The following is a 13,740-nucleotide window of genomic DNA, read 5'->3' on the forward strand; positions in this document are numbered from 1 at the left end:
GGGCCCGGGCAACACGGCTCAGGCAAACGTCACCGGCTTGCGGGGGAAACCGAGGGGTCCGCGGAACGCGCTAGGCGGGGAGGCGGGGCCGTGCGGGGAGTGACGGCAGCGCCAGCCAATGAGAGGCGAGCGAGGGAGACTGGTCCAGCTGGGACTTGGTGGTGACAGTTTGGCTAGTCCGAGAAGGGCGTCCGAGTGACCGCGGGGAGGGGTGGACGGCTCGGGCCGGGGACCTGAAACCCAGCCGGGACACGGAGAGTTCGGCGAAAGGCATTTATTAGCATCTCTGGGAGGCGGTTTTCTAGGGGAGATGTCATCAGAGGATTTCTTTCTCGCACCGTGTGACACTGTTGGGGACTTGCTGTGTCTTGGCGCCTTAAATGCTTTCAGGAGCAAACCAGGACATAAATAAATAAAGCGATGTGTGGGTCCCACACGGACCCGGGAGGCAAACTACAGAGGCAACAGCTGAGTGTTCGCAGCTTCATACTGCACGAAATAGGAATGCAGGCTTCCCAGCACCCACAAGATGCATAGCTTCAGGCGGGTTTCAGGAACCTGAGCCTCAGCCCCTCCACACTCAGTGGGGTAAATGTAGCTAAACTAATATTTGAAAAGACCATTGAGGAGATCTAATCAAGTCCTTGCTTTTATGAATAAGAAAAGTGACTCCGAATATTTTGTTCAAGGTCATGCAGCAAGTTAATAGCTTAATTAAGTCGTGATGCTAGGAATCCAAGTTAGTGGGAAAGTAAAGACTGATTTCAAACCTACCCATGCTGTTCTGACAGTGTGTCACCGGGTAAAGTCCTTAACGTGCTGTCACTTATTAAATGTTTACCACTTTACGTGCATTCCATTGCATTTCGTTCAGTCCATAATAGTCCCTTTTCTGAGAGTCAGTTTCGTTTACAAGATGTTGGTAATTTATCCAAACTCAACTAGTAATAATAACCAGTATACCACTAATTCCCTCTTGGGTTTTTCGGACTGGGTATTTTGTCATCTTGAACACTGCAAATATTTTAGAGTTGGGTTCTTTCTTAGTTGTGTTAGGTCCAGAATTCACTAAAGGAAAGACCCAGATTCAAGTAGTATGTAAAAGCAAAGAGCGTTTATTTCTCCAGAAGTCCAGCATGCTGGGGTCATCACCTTTCCTACATGGCGGCAACCCCAAGAGGACCTCAAAGGCTCCTTTTAAAGCCAGGAAGAGCCTACTGTGGCTACGTGACCTCAATTGGGATTGGCTGGTGCCCAAGGAGGCTATATGACTCTGGTCAGGACTTAGGTGCTTTTCAAACTTTATCTTCCCCAGGCCAGATGTCTTGGCTGTTTCTGATTGGTTGCCTTTTTTTCTGTGGTTTTTCCCTGTCGCTGTTAGGCCTGTTCTGTCTAACAAGAAAATGAAGCCTGTCATGGACTTGGTCAGGTTTATTTAGCCAAGCTCTCCCATTTGAAACAAGGATTGCAACTTATTGGATTCTCATGGCTCCCACAATATGTAGATGTCATACATGTGGTATATGTTCTTAGATGTACAAAGGCAGGCACATATTCACCAAATTTCTAGAATAAAGACATTCTTTAAATTCTCTACCTGAGAACATCACTTAAAAGGTGGCTAAACTAACATAAAAGGAACTCCAGTGTGATTATATGGTATTCTAACAAAGAGTGTGCTGCATCTGGCGCAAGGAGAGAAAAATCAATCAGACAGATTGAAAGAAGGAATTGAGAAGAATCCTAAGCCTCCTCCTGACTCACTGCTGGAAGCACTGTCTAGTAGCCATGGGGATTTCAGCTGCTTTTGCAGTGATGAAAGGCAGATGAGACTGTTGAAGGAGGAAGAGAACAAGGATTAGGATGAGGCTTGTGATTCATTCCAGGTGTGAAAACACATTTTTCTCCATTGAAAATTAAATGAATAAGATGGGCTGAGGGCTGAAAGAAAGGAAAAGCAGGTAAGTTAGTGTATGCTGCTAATGGTCTGTGACCCAAACTCCAGAATACTTATATGTAATTGTAGGAAGAAATCATGATATGCTTTTATGACCAAAGTAGAGGGTTTATATACAAAACTGGATAAAATTATTTTTCTTTTGGAAAAACAGTGTTTGGAATAAGTATGAGGTAGTCAACGTAACAAAAGTCAGGTGCCAGAGAGTGCACAATCAAAGTGTTTTGTGCTGTGCAAAAATATGTGAGTATATTTTAAGCGAAAACTAAAAAGATCTTATATTTAGCATTAAGTTTTTTTGAAGCAGTGTATGGGACAGATGATGGACAAGCAAGGATAGCTCTAGATATCTTAAATCATTCCAGCTCATTCAGTAGAATGGAGTATTGAACTGGGGAAAAAGCCGGGAATTGGGGAAGGGATTAACAGATTTCTAAAAATAAAATATTTCTGAAATAGTTTATAAAGTATTTATCATTGTCCTCGGAAATGGACCATCTGATTTTATACATGTTTGTCTTAGTGTTTCTTTTGCTTTGATGAAACACCATAGCAAAAGCAACTTGGGAGGGCAGGGTTGATCTGCTTAAACTTCAATATCACTATTCATCAAGAAGAAAGTCAGCACAGGAACTCAGACAGGGCAGGACCAAGGAGGCAGAAACGGATGCAGAGCCCCATGGAGGGTTTACTGGCTTGCTCAGCTTTGTTATAGAACCCAGGATCTATAACATAGGCACAAAGATCGCACCACCCTTAATGGGCTGGCTCCTCCCCTACTGATCACCAGTTAAGAAAACGCCTTACAGCCCAGTAGTGTGGAACCATTTTCTAAGCTGAAGCTTCCTCCTCTCTGAGGACTCTAGCTTGTTACAGTTAACATAAAACTAGCCAGTACAGTGCTTATGATAGTAGAGCCACACTGCATTCTTGTGATAGTCATTTTACCCATTTACTTTCTTTAGATTTCTTGTATTAGTACTGCCTATCACTTAGTAAAGACAGGTCACACAGATGACATTTCTAAAATGGACCGTGGACTTACTGGTATCCTAGCTATCATATGTCAAGAATACTGAGACTATATCCAGATTTGGCTAGGAATGAGGATTATTAGGTGCAAGCTAACTGGTGAAGGGTATTTCAAGGTTCACACCAATTACTCTCTCTTCCTCAGTATACCTTATGCATTATTGATTTTAAAAAATATTTCTACATCATTTTATTATGCCTTTAAAATTCTGTTATAGTAAAAATAAAATACACCTGTATTTATTATCTGTATTTTGTGCTACCTAATAAAAACAATAGAAATACCCAATTTATTAATATTGGTACAATAGACCTTTTATGCAAAAAAAAAAAAACTGCAAAAAAGTTTTAAAATATGATAGAGGTATTTGACCTTTTAATTCTCTAAAAGGAAATAAAAATTATTTTTAATTTACTTAACAATTGAGAACTTCTCAGTTAATAACGTCTAACATTAAGACACGATAAAAGAAGTATGCTTTTATTTCTACTTAGTTGTGTTGGAATATAAATGACTACGACAGAAATATATTAAATGTGAAAAACAAAACTTATTCCTTTATGTTCGGAACAAAAATATATTTAGAGCTCCTTGCTTATTTTTTTCAGACTGAATGACAGACACTAGACTTTATTAACAGTAGCAATGGCTGATTTTCAAAAGAAAATACAGATAGTTAACAGCCACAGATAGCCCTAAACCCACTTATTGGCATTCATGCTTCAGCCTTACCAAAATTACTATATACTTGTATATCTCTTCAGCTAATGCTGTGAAGAAAGTTCCCTGAATCTGTATCCTGCCACAAGTGGATCCTGAGTTAAGGATTTGAGTGTACGCCTTATACATTAGAGGTAAGACAGGGAAAGGGAGGCAATTGAAAGATAAGTTACCGATCAGATTGTTTTGTTCTCACTGAACTTTCAAGTTTTAAAAAAGTAAAAAAAAAAAAGAAAGAAAAGAAAAAAAAAAAACAAAACAACAACAAAACCCCAATACTACAACTATCTTATAAAAGGGAGAAATATGGGGTATATGTACATGAATTCGCTAAGCCACTGGCTAACAATCAGTCATGAGGCCAGTCAGTGTGCCCTGGCCATGTTTCCAACTGGCAGTACTACATGATTCCTTGAAAACTTCCTAGTTACTGAAGAGTGCTCTTAATGTACGTGGACTAGGAATGGTGAAAATTGGTAAGTATACGTGGAGGAAGATCAGCCTCTGAGAGTTGTGGAAAACCAGGCCATTGTGCACTAAAAAAAGAAAACGCAAAAATTACCAGTTTCTCACAAGTATTAGCATAAATTTTGGAAAAAGAAAAATGAGAAAACTGTCTTTCACTTCAAGACATTGTTAGGCATCAAATGACATGATTATGAAAGAATGTACAGTCTCAAAGTCCAAAGAACTAAAAGCTTTATAATTTCCACACAGATTATTGTTATTATGTGATTAAAAGTAATGAATCATTTGGGATTTTTTTTTTCCTGAGCACATTTTTAGTTTTTTAGATGCAAGTCATGAATAATTGATGGATGTATTCTAACTTTTTTCATTAAATTTCCCAAAGAAAATAGGAATGAATATATACTCAAGGAGTACAACGCCTATCCTAAATCTCTTCTGACAAGTTCTACAAATAGACACAGAGTGACATGAATTTGAGAGCTAGGTGGGGGGAGGGCATCAGAGGAGTTGTGAGGGGTGGATATGATAAAAATACATTGTACTCAAATAAGAGATTCTCAAAAGTACTTTCATAAGATTACACTGTTCAAATGGCTTATTGAACTTTATGTTCTTGAAAACTTAAGCATCTCTTTTGTCTACGTGTTTTAAGACAAAAATTCACTGTTGTAGATAAGCTGTTAATCATTTTATGAAAGTTTACACTAATTTATACTGAATCAAAAACATATTCATAGTATTCCACATTGTCCACATCCAAATATTCCAGTTGCAAATAATGGTACCCTAATGAATAAAAAGATGTAGGAGTATATAAATAATCTTTTCACACATATTTAATGTTACACATTTTAATTATATTTATTTATTGACCATATGTTGCATATAATATATATATATAATGTATAATAATCAATTCAGAATAATCAATCTCTTAACAGTTCTCATGGCTCTTTGTTGGGAAACTTTGAACTCTTTCCTCCTACTTGTTTATAAAATATATAGTGATAAACTGTAGTCACTCTCTTAAACATAGAAGTCTAAAATATATGGTCCTATTTAGCTATATTTTTTTTATCAGTTGTTCATCACTTGCCCCCATAACTTAGCTTCTACTTACTACTATTCTATTTTTTTGCTTATAAGAAATAAACTTTTTCTGAATCCACATATGGTATAAACACCATTTGAATTTATGAGCTTGGCTTACATTCTGTCATACCGTTCCATCTATACTGCAATAAATGACAGACTATCATTAGTTCTGTGGCTGGATTATCCTCTGTTCTTCATGTGCATCAGTTTTTCTTTATCCAGTCACATCAATCAGTGAATCAATCTTAGCTGATTCCAAAACTCTTAAACTTTATGGCATTGTTTCTTTTGTTTTGGAAAAGATTGCTAATTTTTAATAGTTTCTAAATTTTATGCACTGTCTTTCTTCATTTACTTTCAATGTAATAAATCTGAATTAAGACTTCTTAGCACAATGAAAAATAATGTATGACTAACAAAAGCAATAATTGACAAGTATTCATACATTGTACGTATAAAATCACATTAGTTATTCATTCTCTATCCTGACAAGGATGACTATAAGCCCAAATTTTTCCAAGGTAGCCCTGGATACCAGATGTCTCTAAGCACTTCCCAATGCTCTCAGAATTACCTCAAGTTAGACAGCAGGTTTTATGGTTAAGTAAATAAGATGACCTTCTATTTTGTACCTGCCAATTATAAATGATGAGATCGTTTTTATTATTCAGATTACTTTATATTGAAAAGTTCTCTATGCTTACCACAGCATTGTAGTAGGGTACCATGCATGACATACTTTTCTAAAGCCAGAAGTCCAGACTGAGATTGAAGGTAGTAGATCACTTTATATATCTAAAAAATTTTAAATGAAAACAACCATTTTGATAGGATGATTGCTTCAGTAAGTATGGTGTATAGAAAGATGTGAATTGGAGAATAATAAATGAGATTTTATAATGAATGAAGCTGTAAATGATGAATAGTCGCCCCACATCTAATACCAGAAGATAAAGCATATTATGTATTATTCAATCTCCTGACAGTTTTCTGTACCCTGCCACTAAGATAAGTGACACTGCTTGACTTCTAGGAAAGCTTTTAATGTCTTCACTCAAGATTTCTTTCCAAGTGGTTGGATATTTCTACTCTTCCATATAAGTCCAATAATAAAAAGTTTCACTTGTCTTTAATAATTCCACTGCTTGTAAGTAGAAGAAACTAGAATATTATGTATTACAAATATGTCATTCTAATCATTCTTGGATTTTATTTTGACTTTCAAGTTTCGGTTTCATCATGTAAGCATTAACTTTGAGTTAATAAGTATCTCATTCACTTCATGTATTTTACATCATTTAGTGTAAATATGTTTTCTAAAAAGATACAATATATAGAGGTGATTATTTACAAGTTAATATAGAAAGAGAAAATGTATAGTCTACAATAGCTTCAAATCTGACTTCAGGTATTTAAGGAAGCATCCGTTGGCATTGCAGGATATGTGAAAAAGCATAGTGCCAGTGTGTATCATATGTTCAGAATCAAGGTGGCTGTGATACTGATTAATGCAATGTACACAAGAGCTTCCTGAAGCACCTTGAATTCATTATGCATTTGATTTTGAATTATTTTTTGATTGTTGTCATTCAGAAATACATTACTGTTGCCAAATTTTCACAACTCCTAAATTCAGTTAAGTGACCCTTAAATGGGTCCCTTTGCTCAGTGAATTGTGGAATTTTCAATCCTGTGTAGTACGAATGAGAAGCACTTTTGAGCACAGATGTTGGTGCCCGCTCTTAGGCCGTTCACTCTAACGCATGTGCTGAGTAGTTCTCAGCTCACAGGTCCAATAACCAAAGGCTTCCTTTCAGCTTGCAAGCTTCTTGCCTCCCTCTACTATTTCTCACCGTGCTATATTCCCCTGGCAGGCCTGGTATTTGCTATGTAGTTCAGATGGCCTCCAACTCATTACAACCCTCCTGCTTCAGACTCCTGAATTACAAGCATGTGCCACAATACATGCCTCTTTCAGATCTCTAAAGCTCTGTTTTTTACATCTCTTTTCTCAGTACATTACCAACCTGTAAATTCTAGTCACTCAGTTGGGTGGTTCTTTAAAATCTTAAGTATGAAGTCTCCTGAAACCCATAATTCTAGCTAGGTGAGGTGGCACACACCTGTAATCTCAACACTCTGGGAGGCAGATCTCTGTGAGTTCAAGGCCAGCCTGGTCTGCAGAATGAGTCCAGAACAGCCAATGCTACACAGAGAAACCTGTCGAAAAATAAAAATATAAAAAGCCCATAATTCTATGTACCTCAAAGAACTGAAAAGCTCTCTGTCTCTCTTTCTCTCGCGCAAGCATGTGTGCGTGTTTATGTGAATATGTGTGATATGTGTTCGTTTGGATCTGTGAGTGTGGATCCTCACATTCTATGGCCCACATGTGGAGGTCATGGGACAACCTTGAGTATTGTTCTGCTAATTCCAACTATTTTATGACAGGGTTTCTTATTTTGGCATTGCAAAACAGGCTAGCTGGTTTGTGATCTGGGGACTCTCCTGTTTCTCTCATCTTTCTATAGGAGCATTGAGATTATACATGCATACTATCGTGCCTGATTTTACACAGTTACTGGGCATTCAAACTCAGGTTCTACTTTTGGACATCAAGTGCCTTTACCCACTGAGCCAGGGCTTTAGCCCAAAAATCACTTTAAAATACATGTACCTAAATAATTATAACAGCATTATACACAATTGTCAAGGAGTGGGAATAATTGAAATATCCATCCATTACTGAAAGAGTAAACAGTATATGATAGAGTCAAACAATGGAAAAATTCTAAACCATAGAAAGTAGAGAAGTACTTAGAATTGCTTTAACCTTCATGAATCTCACAAACATTATGCCAAATATAAAATGTCAGACATAAATAGGCCACTTATGTGAAACATGAAGGATGGATGAAATAATAACAGAAAGCAGATTGTGCTTAATCAAGGCTAGGGAAGTGTCGAAGGGGGAATGGATATTTAATGGTTAAGTCCCTTTATGGATTAATAACATATCTTTGACCTAGCTAACAGTGATAGGTACAAAGTGCTGTGAATATGCCCAATACTAATGAATTATGCTTTAATATCGATAATGGCTGTTTCTGTTTTGTGAAGTTTTATTCTAATAAAACCAAGACATCTTTGGAGAATCCTCTTGACTATTTTTCCTTAAAAAGATTATGTTGTGAAAATGTTCATAAAAGCTATGGCCAATGTGGAATAAAACAAATTTGTGAAAAATATACTTAAATAATATTTAGACAAAAGTTAAAAGTTTAGCAAAAAGTACATTATGTATGTGTATTTGTGTTTGGCGACTTTAATATGACTTAACATTATTTTCTTCTATCACTAAAGATTGACCAGACAGCTCCAGAGATAGAACTTAGGTCATCAGGCTTACGCAATGAGTACCTTTTTCTGCTGAAACATCTCATCAGCCCTGTGCCTCAGTTTTCTCACTTGTGAAATGCTAATAATGCTTACTATCAGAACTACGTGTAAAAAGTAATGATAGAGGAATTTTATTTTAGAACATGGCTAGAGGTCATGTGCAAAGACCTTCCATATTCTCCTTCTAGAGCACAATATACATTGTATTGGTAAATTGTAATATCCTATTTTAGGTCTCTGACAATTTAGCTACGGGAAGTAGAGATTGTTTCCCAAATTGAAATCCAAACATTATGTGGAGAGAAACTGGAACTGGAACTTGATCTGGAACTACAGCTGACTGCCTTAGCTTCCCAGGTGATTTTCACTGGATGCTTAATTTCCCATTTTGATAACATCATTTATGTTTGCTTTCTCAATCAGTCTCCAGTAATCTGTGCTAGATGTTGTGACACCCGACCTAATGATATTTTGCTATCTCTTTGTCATCTCTTTCTATATAAAGATTTCTATTTATTCTTTCACTTCTCTTGATGCATGATTAATAAACTCACTATTCAAAACAGGAAGAATGACTACTGTAGACTATTTTCTTAACTATAGAGAATACACAGTGGTGCTATTATTGAGATATGGCTACCAGCCCTCTCTGGTACTCATGTACAACTGCATGACTCTCACTAAGCGAATAAAAGTTAAATTTATATGTAGTGGTCACTACAAAGGTTTTCAAGAAATTAGGGCTTGGAGAAATGGTTCATGAATAAGAGTCTTCAGAGGACATGAGTTAACTTCCCAGCACCAACATCAGGTGCTCACAATTGACTCTAGCTACTGTTTTTAAGAGTCTAACATCCTCTTTTGGTCTCTGCATCTATGGTGTGCGCATGTTCATGCACACACACACACAGTTTATTAAAAAAGAAATTAGTGTGCCTTTAATGTGTATTTTCTTCTTTCATTAAGCATCTGGAAATGGTAAGAGTAAATCAATAAGTATCTGAATTTATATAATGAGGAAGAAAGTTACCTGTAGCCAGAAATAATGTCACTAGACATTAGCAGCGTGGAATGAAGGAGACAGCGGAGCTTCTACTGTGCTAAGCTGCTGAAATGTTGGGGGTTGTTTTTATAAAAATAATCATATCTTTTTATTTTATAAAAATAATCATTTTATTTTATAAAAATAAATAATGTATTAATATTATAACAGAATGATGAGGATCGCAAGGTGTGATGGTTTGAGTGTGGAACTACACTCACCCTCCCTATAGGCTCAGGGACTTAAACACCTTGTCCCCAGGTAGTGGCACTGTGTGGTAAGGACAGTTCTGGACCCTTCAGAAGGTGGAACCTTGCTGGAGGAAGTAGGTCATTGGGAATGAGTATTGAGAGTTTACGGCTCACCCCACTGCTAGCCCACTCTCTCTGCTTTCTGCATGAGGTTGAAGACGTAATCTCTCAGCTCCCTTCTCTGGCCACCAGTTGCTATGCCTTTCGCATGGATTTTCTCTTCGAAATGATAAGACAAACTCGTTCTTCCTTTAGGTCATGATGTTTTATCACTCTACAGAAAAGTTACAAATACACGTGGATGGATGCAAGTGAATTTGGAATATTTAGATTGTTTGATACATTTTTTAACTAATTTTATATATAATTGAATAACTACATAATCAACAAATCATATATGTTTGTGCTGATTGTTCAGTTGAGAGAATCTAGAACTGCCTGAGAGATGAGCCTCCTCTGGGTATGCCTGTGGTGGAGTATCTTGATTTACAATGGTTATTAGATGTCCCATCATAATTGTAGGCAGGACTGTTTTCTGGTAAAGAGATGCTGTACTTTATCTAATGAAGAAAGTGAACTCAACATTATCATGTTTGCTTTCATTGATCTGTTCTCTTTAGTGTGTGTGTGTGTGTGTGTGTGTGTGTGTGTGTGTGTGTGTGAATGTGTTTCTATGTTGCATGTGCGAGGATGCCTTTGTAGTCTAGAAGATGGGGTCAAGTTTCCTGGAACTAGACTTACAAGCAGTTATGAGCCTCCTGGTATCAGTGCTAGGAATTGAATCCAGGTCCTCTGAAAGAGTGAAAATCACTTCAAATCATCTCTAGGCTCTGCTCTCTGCTCCTGATTTTGTATGTAGTGTGGCTGCTCCCTCAACCTCCTGCAGCTGTGACTTCTCTGCCATTATGAACTGTAACTGTATAACTAAATTTTTGGATGAGCAGTTAAAAAATATGCTTTAGTTCCTTGGTTATCTTTGAGAAAAAAAATAATCCCAGTCTTAAATATAAAAAATATTAATTTAATGTTTGTAGAATTCTTGAGGGGATTTGAAATGTAACTTGAGTTGATTTTTTTTTTAATATGATGTATATAGCACAAATCTGCACAGGAAACATTAACATCTAGCCATGACCATGAAGCAGCTCCATGATCAGATAGAAAGCATTGTGATTCGTGATGCAGTTCTCATCTTGATGTTTTGTTTGTTTGTTTTTTTAACATTGAACTGCCCATTAAATTCCTCTTTTTTTCTGTCAATGAGAAAACTCTGAATTCTCAGTGTACTTGCAAAGTAGAGATAAATGACAGATTTCCAAGTTTAATTGTTATTGAGTCTTAAGGCGGCAGCAGCAGCTCTGTCCACCAATACCAGAGTCTTTGAAATTCCTCAAATGCTCACAAATGGTGCCTATCCCAAAATTTTCTCCTTTCAGTTAAAAACTTTAGAGGTGCTTTTCTAGTTTTTTAATTATAGAAAAATAATAACATACGTCTACTGAGAATAAGAGTGAAGTTATTTAGCTAGGCATCCAATAAGACTCACTCAAGGATGTTGTGTGGACTGGCCTTGTGTTTATGTTTTAGGCATGCTATGTATGCCACGTTTTCTCGCATGCTTTCTCATGATGCCAGTCTTGATGTCTCAGCTAGAAATATTAAGTACTGCCTGTGTGCTTTGTCAATTCACAGTCTTCTTGCTTATTTCCCAGACACTGCACAATTGTTTCACCTTTCTAGACTTTACAAATCTAAAAGCAAAAAAAGAGAAATCATTAAACTTTTTTGTAGATACTTTTAATTCTAAATTTCTACAGAATAGTTTGAAAATATTATGAAATTTACATAAGAACATAAGAAGGCAAGGAAACTTTTACTGTAATTTTTTTATGTGGAGTTGAATAATTAAATTAAGCCTAAATCTGTTGCTTTATGAAAGAATACTCATGTAAGAATGTATAATAAACATGTGGTCGTAACACGCACCTCTAGTATTAGAAGTCCAGAGGCAAAGGTGGAAGATTGCTATAAATCTGAAGGCAGCCTAGTTTTCAGAGCAAGTACCAGGCCAACCAAAGCTATATACTGAGGCTAAAAAAAAAAAAAAAAAAAAAAAAATTCAAGTAAGAAAATAAATATTGCTCAATGGAAAAATAATGCAATATACTGAAACATACTTCCATTAAATAAATAAATAAACATGGATATGCCTGTGTCTTTATATATTATGTATGACTATGAATGTAAATATAGATTTATCTATGTTTAAATTGTGAATATATTTTTGTAATGCACACGTTTTTATGTCTGTGAGATTAATGTACAAATAAAATAATTTAGATAACTAAATCTAGAACTGATTAGAACAGAATTCAAAATGTACAATTAAGTCACCAACACTTTATTGCAGATGCCATTTTAAGAGAGAAGTAGCTTGATATCAGCTTGACTAGTAACATTTATAGGATAAAAAGAGACTACCTTGAAAGTATTGACTTTCCAGTTGGGAAATTAACATTAACATCCCATTTTTCAGTGTTTTTGCAAAAAAAAAATCACATATTCTGTAAATCACAGAGCTTCATTCTCATGAGGTAGGACTTGGCCCAAGCTCTTCAGCAGCGGTTCCTTTAAAAGTCTACCCCTTGGGGACTTTCCCAGCCTTCCATCAGCTCTTCCAGTGGCTCCTTGTATCTTATGCTCAGCAGTAGAGTCCTTTACCCACATTTGCAGGACTCTAACAAAGAATGTACTCTATGGATTTGTAGCAAGTGGTTTGGAGTTCTTGGAACCCAAGGGTAACTTCATGTGAGTTAGACAAAATCTGCACATTTCCATACTTTTCTATTCTTGCTCATTCCGAAGTGAGTAAATGTCAACCCTGGCTTGTCATAATATTCTAATACAAGTGGATACTGAGTTAGGTATTCTTCATAGGAAAATGCAGATGGATAAATATCCCAGTATAATTAAAAGGGCAAACTAAATGGACACATACTCATGAGATCTTAATTTCATTGTATAACAGAAACAGATCCCTAGCATTCACTCTGACGTAAGGAAAACTATTGAAGCATTCAAACCTTGAAAATAATAGTGTGCTAGGTACACATGCTTAGTATAGTTTTTCAATTGAAATTTAGTTATTTTACAAAATAAAATGTAATTAATATAATTTGTTGTATGGGTTTATAAAATTAAAAAAGTTAAGCTGTTTAATACTATAATGATTTTACCTTAGACTTTAGGTAACAGCATTAGCTCCCAGATTTTAAATTTATGTTCTATAGAGAAACAGTATTCAAAAACACTTATTCATAAAGCTTTTTAAAATTACCTCTACTGTGCGTGTATGTCTCTACCTATGTCTGTGTGTGTGTGTGTGTGTGTGTGTGCATGTAAACACAGGTGCCACATGTGTTTACAGGGTCAAATTGCAAGGAATAATGGAAATTTTAAGAGCATTTTCTTTCAATGTCATAGTTCTGTTCATAATATGTTATTTATTTATATTTGAAAAAGAACTTATTAGTCAGAATTCCTACTTCTTCACTAATGTAAACACATACACACACACACACACAAGTGAGCTAATTCAGAAACTAAAATACTATTGATGCTGCTGAGATGACTCAGTTAGACAAATCACTCACAACCAAACCTGAGGACAATTTCCAGGACCTACATAGTGGGAGGAGAAGATCTTCAACTGTCCTCTGATTTAAACACACACACACACACACACACACACACACACACACACACACACACA

Source organism: Psammomys obesus, unplaced genomic scaffold (genome assembly GCF_907164565.1).
Source record: "Psammomys obesus unplaced genomic scaffold, mPsaObe1.curated_primary_1811, whole genome shotgun sequence".
In the NCBI taxonomy this organism is placed as follows: Eukaryota; Metazoa; Chordata; class Mammalia; order Rodentia; family Muridae; genus Psammomys; species Psammomys obesus.